Genomic DNA, 10,083 nt, shown 5'->3' on the forward strand with positions numbered 1-10,083 from the left:
TGTGGCATCACCTTCACCTCTGACTCCGTTTTGCATCAGAAAGACCTGGTGTCCTGTTCCTTTTCACTGTATTTCAGTTGTTTCCTACCTTGATTTGTATGAAAACCCCATTGGTTTTATTTTACAAATTTCCTAGAGACCAGGCCACACCCCCATCTCTACTATAGAAGAATTTTTGTGACCTGACATCAGAAATATATAAAGCCCCCAGGTGATTGGCACTTGTGGCCAAGGTCGTGTAATGGTTCTCTAAGGAACTCCAATATTTAGAAATTGTGTAAATTGCAGTTAGTGTATCTTTCCTCTGAGTCCCACTCTCACAGAATTAGAGGTCTTTGGTAGGGTTGGTACATTTTGTGCCTGACACCACTGTCCTTGAACCCACATTAGTAGTTTTTGAATGATGCGCCACTCAGTAACGTCTGTTAGAAACAGGAGCAACCTATCCTGTGTCACTGTGTCCTGGAGAGACCTCTCCAGATTCAGTCCAGCCACTATTTGTCCCAAATCAGGAGGGAGTAAAAATACACTTGAAAGTTACAATATGAGCACACAATATGAAAATTGACACATTTTAGAAATTCTTGATTTCCACAAAACCCAGATTGTTTTATGGAATACTAGTGGCTAAGGGTACGGATTTGTGCACATTGAAAGGAAATTAATTAGAAGACATATTTTAATATCACTATTTGCCCTTTCTCTGTAATAGAACTGGCAACCAAATTCATGATCGACAATGACAGATCAAAACACACACATACGATTGGCACCAGCGAGAGCTTTATATATATCCCACATGTGCAAGTCAACATTTATTTTTAAATTGCCAGTGCGTGTCATATGTACCACCCGGTTGGACAGTCGGACGTACATACAGTTGGTCACTTAGCCTTTTATATTTATAGATATTTGCTGAGGACTCTCCCCACTCCTGAAAATGGGGCTTAACCCAAATCCCAGCACTGGGGTCTTTGGGGAAAAATTCAAGGCAGAGGGAAGGAGGTGGAGGAGAAGTAGGAGAACCGTGCTCCCTACACATTGGATGTAGTAAATTTTGAGTGATGAGATTATCGCTATGACTCTCCACCATCAGCCCCTTTTTCCATTTCTATATCAGGAAACTAGCAACTTGCCTCATGTGGTTTTCTGAATTGAGCTCAAGGCCAACTGAATCCAGCACTCTTATCACCAATTTCCCTTTTGACTCTTTGGTTTCCAAACATAAAGATTCATTGTTATTAGCACAGAAACAAAGGCTTAGAAACACTTGTAACTAACCACTTATTTCCTTTCTGTGATGCCCTCCATATATTATTTTCAGAACAAAATCACCTCCCCAGAAACCGCTGTTGTTTATCTGCTCTCCTGTCCTCTCTTATGAGGTCACATTGTCAGCCTAGCAATAACATCAGTGGGTCAAAACCAACAAATCAATGTCTCAAATCATTACATTTGTCAGGATGAGCCCCTCACTCCATCTCCAAGTGCCCCAAACTCAAGGACCCCACAGCATCTGCCTCTATCCCCAGCACTCCATAGACCCTGTACCATCTATTTTTCTTCCTCTTTCACTTTCTTCAATGCCTCCCACTTTCAAAATCTGTTAGTCTTTAAATGATGACACCTCTTATCTCTGAAATTGCTTATATTTTACATAAATCCATTCTATGGCTTACATTCTGTGCATAGCTGTTAGATAAGTCTAAAATATTAGCCAAATAACACAAAGGTTCAAATTAGTTCTATATTTTTGAAACACAAATTTCTAGAACACATTAAAAAAAAAACTATCAAAGAAAGTACAAGGCATGATGGGACAGAACAAAGATAAATAATAGAAACAAACCTGAAAAGCTATCTAGTCAATGTGGTTATCAGATATGGACTTTAACATACCTAGGATGAATTGGTTCAAGGAATTCAAAGATGAATAATATTGTCAAAGAAGTTGAAGTTATCAAAAAGAATAAAAGGAAACTCCTAGGACTGAAAAATACAAGAACTGAAATGAATAATGAGACAGACAGGTTAACCTCAGATTAGAAACAGCTGAAAGGAGAATTAGACAACAGGAGGCAGGACTAAGGAGAGGGTGCAAGATGAAAAGTATGAGAAGGTCAATGTGAGATCTGCCTCATAGTGAAAGGAAAAGACAATGGGGCTGAAGCAATATTTGGAAATGTAAAGCCCAAGTTATACAGAACTGACCAAAGACATCAAACCATTTTTTTAAAGCAGTATTACAAACGCCATGCAGGATAAGAGAAGAAACCCACAGCTGAGCATGAAAAAGTTAAAAATCAAACTTAAGAAGAAAAGTCTTAAAATCAGCCAGAGATGTTTTATCTTCAAACTAGTGGCCTGGTGCATGAAATTCGTGCACAGGGGTTGAGGGTGTTTTTCAGCCCGGCCTGCACCCTCTCCAATCTGGGACCCCTCAAAGGATGTCCTACTGCCGGTTTACAGGGATCGGGCCTAAACCAGCAGTCGGACATCCCTCTCACAATCCGGGGACTGCTGGCTCCAGCCGCTCAACTGCCTACCTGCCTACTGCCCCTAATCACTCTGCCTGCCAGCCTGCTCGCCCCCAACTGCCCCCCGCCGCCAGCCTGCTCACCCTCAAATTCCCCCCCACCAGCCTGCTCACCCCCAACTGCCCCCCTGCTGGACTGCTCACCCCCACCTTCCCTCCCCACTGGCCTGCTCACCCCCAACTGCCCCCCTGCTTGCCTGCTCACTCCAAACTGCCCCCCCTGCTGTCCTGATCACCTCCAACTGACCCCCACTGACGGCCTGCTCACCCCCAACTGGCCCCCTGCTGGTCTGCTTACCCCCAATGGCCCCTGCCGTCCCATCCTGGCCTGATCACCCCCCAGCGACCCAAGGTCCCAGCCCCTCCTTTTTTCTTTTTTTTTTTTTTTCAATGCCTCCTTGAGTGGAGGCCAGGGCCGGCTGGAAGCAAGTATCTAGGATTTATTTATCTTCTATAATTGAAACTTTGTAGCCTTGAGCAGAGGCCAGGGCCAGCCAGGGCAGGCAGGAAGCTTGGCTTCCTCCATTGCCGGGGCAACCCAAGCCTCCTGCTCGCTCCAGCTCCACGGCTGGCCACCATCTTGATTGGGTTAATTTGCATACTCGATCTTGATTGGCTGGTAGGCGTGGCTTGTGGGTGTGGCAGAGTGATGGTTAATTTGCATGTTTCTCTTTTATTAGTGTAGATAAGCAAACATCAGGTTTTCCACTGCCCTCAGATAGGAACCAATGAAAGTCAAAAGATATTGTCATGCATTTTCTAAGTGATTCCTTAGGCAGCAAAAATATCTCTCAAAAATGCATATAAAACTAAGTAATTTTAAACAAACAATGTAGAATGTAATTATTGCCATAGAATTGTTCTAAAATAAATACTAAAGGGAGTTTTCTGGGCAGAAGGAAAAGATGGAAAAATAGTATAGTAGGAAGAAAGAAACAACATTCAAAAGAATAAATATGTGAATAAATCTAGATGATATACAGACTGTAAAAATAATATTTTATTGAAGATTGTAAAATACATATAGAATTAGTATACATGAAACCATGGCACAAAGCTGGGAGAAGAGTAAATGTAGCTAGAATGATGTAAGTGAACTTAATGCTCTAGTTAAAAAATAAATTTAGTTTATTGTTGGAAAAAAGAAAAAAGGAAACAAAGCACCTAGCTGGTGTGGCTCAGTGGTTGAGTGTCAATCTATGAACCAGGAGAACATGGTTCAATTCCTGCTCAGGGCACATGCCTCGGTTGCGGGCTCATTCCCTAGTAGGGGATGTGCAGGAGGCAGCCGATCATTGATTCTCTGTCCCTCTCCCTTCCTTTTTGAAATCAATAAAATATATGTAAAAGAAAAAAAAAACACAAAGCAAAAAGGGAACACATCTACACTAATAAAAGAGAAACATGCAAATTGACCATCACTCTGCTATGCCCACCAGCCAATCAGGAGGGAATATGCAAATCAGAAGGCCAAAGATGGCAGCCACCCAGCTGCTCCAGGAGTGGAGTGGCTGGGCGGGGCAGGACGCCTGTTATGAGAGGGAGGATGGGGGGCGAAGGGATCTACAGGAGCGGCACTCTGGTGGCAGTGCAGACGCCAGACTCCAGCCGGAGCGAAGGCCTGGGTCCCAGGTGCTGGAGGAAAACTGGTGCTGGAAGTCAAGGGAAGGAAGGCCTATTGCACGAATCTCTGTGCAACGGGCCTCTAGTCATAAATATAAGAAAAGAGATTTTGGAAAAATAAGGATGGACTAAAGTATACTATGCCAATGCTTATAGTGTAACAGTACTAATAGTCTATAAAATTAATGGTAAGACAACAAGCACCACTTAAAATCAAGGGAGTTATTATACTGATGAAAATTTTTACCTGTTTCAAAATACTTAAAGCAAAAACAGAAAACAGAAAGAAGAAGTAATCAAATATACAATCATAGTGAAAGTAGAAAACACAACCTCCAGAAACTGGTAAAACTGACTAGACACAATATATCAGTCATGGTCTCAAATTCTGATACAGAAGATCTGAATGACACAATATCAAATTGTCCTAAACATCACTGAAACATTGAACATGAGTTCATGGTCTTGTCAGGCATACATAAAACATTTTCAGAATTGATCCATTGTGTGTCACAAAGTAATTCTCAGCAAAATTCACAGACCTGATACCATGCAGATTATTCTAAAACCACAGTGAAATTAAGGTAGAAATCAAGAAATCATTAATTGGAGACTCTTCAAGCTGATCTCCCATGCCAAACTGGGCAGGCAAGGACTCACAACCCTCCCCTCCTGTGCAGGAGGTACTCAACAGATACACTGCTTACAGGGGACCACCTCATGGGGGAGGGGCACTTGAAGGCACTTTTCTCTCTATGACTTAATTCTCAGTACTTTCCCACTCCTAGACCTTACCCCTTGCCATCCCAAGTGTGCCGGAGTCCTCTATGGCTTGTCTGCTTCCCATTTATTCATTTATTGATTCATTTTCTTTTTCTCTTACACCTACTCCAGTGTTCCCTATTAATTTCCTTCTTAGATAACCCAATCTTATGACTTTTATGGGTATCTTTATGCTGGTATTCTTGAAGAATTGGTAGTATTGTTTTGTGTTCATAATGTTTATGTAATTGTGTCATTATGTACCTTGAATTTACTTTTTTTGGTTAATCCTCACTGAGGATATTTTTCCACTGATTATTTTTTAGAGAGAGGGGGAGAGAAAGAGAGAGAGAGGGAGAGAGGGGAAGAGAGAGAGAGAGAGAGAGAGAGAGAGAGAGAGAGAAACACCAATGTGAGAGAGACATATTGATTGGTTGCCTCCTGCACGCACCCCAATGGGGGCCAGGGATCGATTCTGCAACCTAAATATGTTCCTTGACCTGGAATCAAACCCATGACCCTTCAGTACATAGGCTGATGCTCTAACCACTGATCTACACCAGCCAAGGCCCTTGAATTTACTTTTTTCCTGTTAGCATTGTCTTCTAAAAGATCTGTTCTTGTTTCTCTTTTTACATCTAGTCTTGTTTCTAACTTTTGCTTAGTATGCCCACCTATTTTACCTACCCTTTCTTCCATCCCTAAACTGCTTCTAATTCCTTGCTGCTGAATTTGCTGCAATGAACTTTTACCTTTATGTCCCTCCTGTACCTAAGAAATTCTTTCAACTGGCACTTGAGGATGGACTTGTGGCATTTCAGGGTTTGCAAGCCCTCAATTTGTCCTCTAGAATAGAGGCACCAACTCTCATCCCCACCAACTGTGCAGGAGGCCTCCTATGCCCTCATAGCCAGTTTCATTAGATAATTTACTTATATTTTTATTGATTTCAGAGAGGAAAGGAGAGAGAGAGAGATAAAAACATCAATGATGAGAGAGAATCATTGATTGGCTAGCTCCTGCATGCCCCACACCTCACAACCCAGGCATGTGCCCTGACCAGGAATTGAACCGTGACCTCCTGGTTCATAGGTTGAGCCATGCCAGCTGGGCACTTTGAATATTTCTTGCCAGTTCCTTCTGGACTGCAAAGTTTCTGTTAAAAAATTAGCTGATCGAGAAACCAAGGATGGCGGCATAGGTAAACACCTAAACTGCTGCCTCGCACAACAATTTCAAAACTACAACTAAAAGACAAAACAGACATCATCCAGAACCACAGGAAGGCTGGCTGAGTGGAAATTCTACAACTAGAAGGAAAGAGAAAAGCACATTGAGACTCAGAGGAGCTGCAGGAGGCAGAGGTACTGAGACGCGGGCGCAGAGAGGACTGGCAATTGAGTGCGCGGCTGGCTTTCTCAAGCGGGAGGGAGACGAAAGCTCCCAACTGCACTGAACTCCAGTTCCGGGCGAGACTCTGGGGACCCAGACTCATTCGGGGAGAAACTGAACTGTCTGGCAGCAGGCGGAACTCGAGGGTGGCTTTCTCTCAGAGGTGCTTGCAGCGATTACCACGGGACACTGAGACACAGGGGCCTATTAAGGCAGGGCTGACAGGAAGCCAAGGCTGTCTTCTCTGCCCTGAGACTCCGCCCCATCCAAGCTGAGAACAGAGGCTTTTGTAAGTCTTGTCCCATAAGAGTGTCTCCAGCACAGAAGTTCTCCCAGCATAGACACAGCTGATCCTCACAGCCAACTGGCCTGGAGGTCAATTCCTCCCAGTGATACCAACAACAATCAAGGCTTAACTACAACAAGACTGTGCACACAGCCCACAAAGGGGTGCACCAAGAGTGTCCACCTCAGGTAACTGGGGAGGCTGAGCCACTGGGCCTTATAGGACACCTAGCACACAAAGCCACTCTATCAACTCAGGGAAGCAGCCAAAGTGTGGAGACAAAGATCACAAATGAAAGAAATGGAGGAAAACAAATGACTGGATAGAGAATTCAAAACCACGGGTATAAGGCTTTTCAAGAATATCCTAGAAAAGGCCGATAAATTTAGCGAGACACTCGAGGATATGAAAAAGGACCAACTAGAAATTAAGCATACACTGACTGAAATAAAAAATATTATACAGAGACCTAACAGCAGACTAGAGGATCACAAGAATCAAGTCAAAGATTTGAAATACAAAGAAGCAAAAAACACTCAGCTGGAAAAGCAAAAAGAAAAAAGAATCCAAAATATGAAGATAGTGTAAGGAGCCTCTGGGACAACTTCAAGCATACCAACATCAGAATTATGGGGGTGCCAGAAGAAGAGAGAGAGCAAGATACTGAAAACTTATTTGAAGAAATAATGACCGAAAACTTCCTCCACCTGGTGAAAGAAATAGACTTACAAGTCCAGGAAGTGCACAGAACCCCAAACAAAAGGAATCCAAAGAGGACCACACCAAGACACATCATAATTAAAATGCCAAGAGCAAAAGACAAAGAGAGAATATTAAAAGCAGCAAGAGAAAAACAGTTAGTTACCTACAAGGGAGCACCCATACGATTGTCAGCTGATTTCTCAACAGAAACTATGCAGGCCAGACGGGAGTGGCAAGAAATATTCAAAGTGATGAATAGCAAGAACCTACAACCAAGATTACTCTACCCAGCAAAGCTATCATTCAGAATTGAAGGTCAGATAAAGAGCTTCACAGATAAGAAAAAGCTAAAGGAGTTCATCAACACCAGTATTATATGAAATGCTGAAAGGTATTCTTTAAGAAGAGGAAGAAGAAGAAAAAGGTAAAGATAAAAATTATGAACAACAAATACATATCTATCAACAAGTGATTCTAAAAATCAAGTGAATGAATAAAAAAATCTGATGAACAGAATAAACTGGTGAATATAATAGAATCAGGGGCATAGAAAGGGAGTGGACTGACAATTCTTGGGGGGGTGTGGGAAGAGATTGGACAAAAATCATACACCTATGGATGAGGACAGTAGCAGGGGGGTAAGGGCAGAGGGTGGGGTGGGAACCAGGTGGAGGGGAGATATGGGAGGAAAAAAGAGGAACAATTGTAATAATCTGAACAATAAAGATTTATTAAATTAAAAAAATAAATAAATAAAAATAAAAAATTAGCTGATAGTTGGTGGGCTCTCCCTTATAGGTAACTAACTCCTTTTTTCTTGCTGCTTTTAAGATTCTCTCTTTGTTTTTAACCTTTTGTGTTTTAATTATGATGTGTCTTGGTGTAGATCTCTTTGAGTTCATCTTGTTTGGGATTCTCTGTGCTTCCTACACTTGTATGTCTATTTCTTTCATCAGGTTTGGGAAATTTTCCATCATTATTTTTTTACATACGTTTTCAATTTCTTGCTGTCTCTCTTCTTTTTCTGGTACCCCCATGATGCAAATGTTGGTACACTTGAAATTGTCTCAGAGACTCCTTATGCTATCCTTATTTTTTTGGATTCTTTTTTCTTTTTGCTGTTCTAATTGGATGGTCTTTGCTTCCTTATATTCCAAATTGCTGATTTGATTCTTGGCTTCTTCTACTCTACTGTTGATTCCCTGTAAATTATTCTTCATTTAAGTTAGTGTATCTTTCATTTCTGACTGGTCTTTTTTTATGCTGTTGAGTTTCTCACTAAGTTCATTGAACATTCTTATAACCATTGTTTTGAATTCTGTATCTGGTAGCTTGTTTCCCTCCATATCACTTAGTTCTTTTTCTGGAGATTTTTCCTATTCTTTCATTTGGGACCTATTTCTTTGTCTCCTTATTTTGGCTGCTTCCCTGTGTTTGTTTCTATGCATTAGGTAGAGCTACTATGTATCCCAGGCTTAGTAGAGTAGCCTTATGTTGTAGGTGTCCTGTAGGGTCCAGTATCATAGCCTCTCTGATCACCAAACTGGGCACTTGAAGTTCACCCCAGGTGTGGGCTGTGTACACCCTCCTCTTATAGTTGAGCTTATGATAGTTCTTGGCTCATCAATGGGAAAGATTTAACTCCAGGCTAATCAGCTATAAGGACTGCCTATGACCACTGATCTCCCCACACTGTCCAGGACCAGCTGTGCAGGAGCCCACACCAAAGAGCAGAATTTACTTCATCAGATTTCTGTTGCCTGCTGAGTCTGCCTCTGGAGTGTATCGTTTGTGGAGGTGGTTGAGTGGTGGTGCTTAATGTGGTCTAAAGCTTTCCACTGCATGCACTGCTCTGGGGCCTCCTGAGAGGTACAGACCAAAGTCAGGTGAAGGCACCCTGGGACCAATGCTTACCTATCTAACTTTCTAGTAATTTGCTGGATACCAATTTTGGATTTTCACAGAGAAACAGAATTTCTGAAAGCCCAGGGGGTGCATGAACCCCACAGGGTGGGCTGTGTTACCTGCTCTCTGGCTGAACAGTGGAGAGAGGTACTATTGGGCCAGAGGGAGTCCAGAGGCCAGGCATTTAGGAAGCTAGGGTCATGGCACAGAAAACCTTTGAGGGACTCTCACTTCAAGGAGAGAAGCAGGAAGGGTTTGCTTGGACTGAAGTTCAGTGACAGCAGGCTAGAGGTGCCCTCCCCGAGGCAAGGTCACAAGTGCTAGATTACATCACAAAGTGGGACCTCTCTGCAGGGGCATGGACTCAGCAGGTGAAGAGAAACCAGAGATCAGGAGTAAAGGAAGCCACAGGCCAGGGTATAGCTGCAAGCTGAGAGTGCCAGAGACCTAGGAGAACCACGAGCTGGCACCTGGGGCAGAATCTGACTCCACAAAGAGGAAGGAGAAGCTGGCAGTGGGGTAGGTTGGAAGGCCCACTGAGCGCTAGAGTCAGGAACCCAGTCACATCTTATAGGCCTGAGACACGCAAGCAAGAGTGTGTGGTGAGGCTCACAGGGTAGATGGTGGTACCTCTGGGCTAAGTGCTCTCCCTGGAACTGCAGACCACACCCAGGATAAGGAGGGCAGATGCCTAGAGCAGAGACCTCTCATGGCTTCTCTTGGGTGGGTTTTCTTGGAGGACAGGGGTAGCCCTACAGATGACCCTAATGGCTCTGTCTTGAATCTAGCTGGGCTGATGTTATTGTGGTAAGATCTTTGAACCTATAGCAGCAGCAGCAGCAGTCACCCCATCTCATCTGCAGCTCCATTCCTGAGA

The sequence above is a fragment of the Plecotus auritus genome, assembly GCF_963455305.1.
Source record: "Plecotus auritus genome assembly, chromosome: 8".
Classification (NCBI taxonomy): domain Eukaryota; kingdom Metazoa; phylum Chordata; class Mammalia; order Chiroptera; family Vespertilionidae; genus Plecotus; species Plecotus auritus.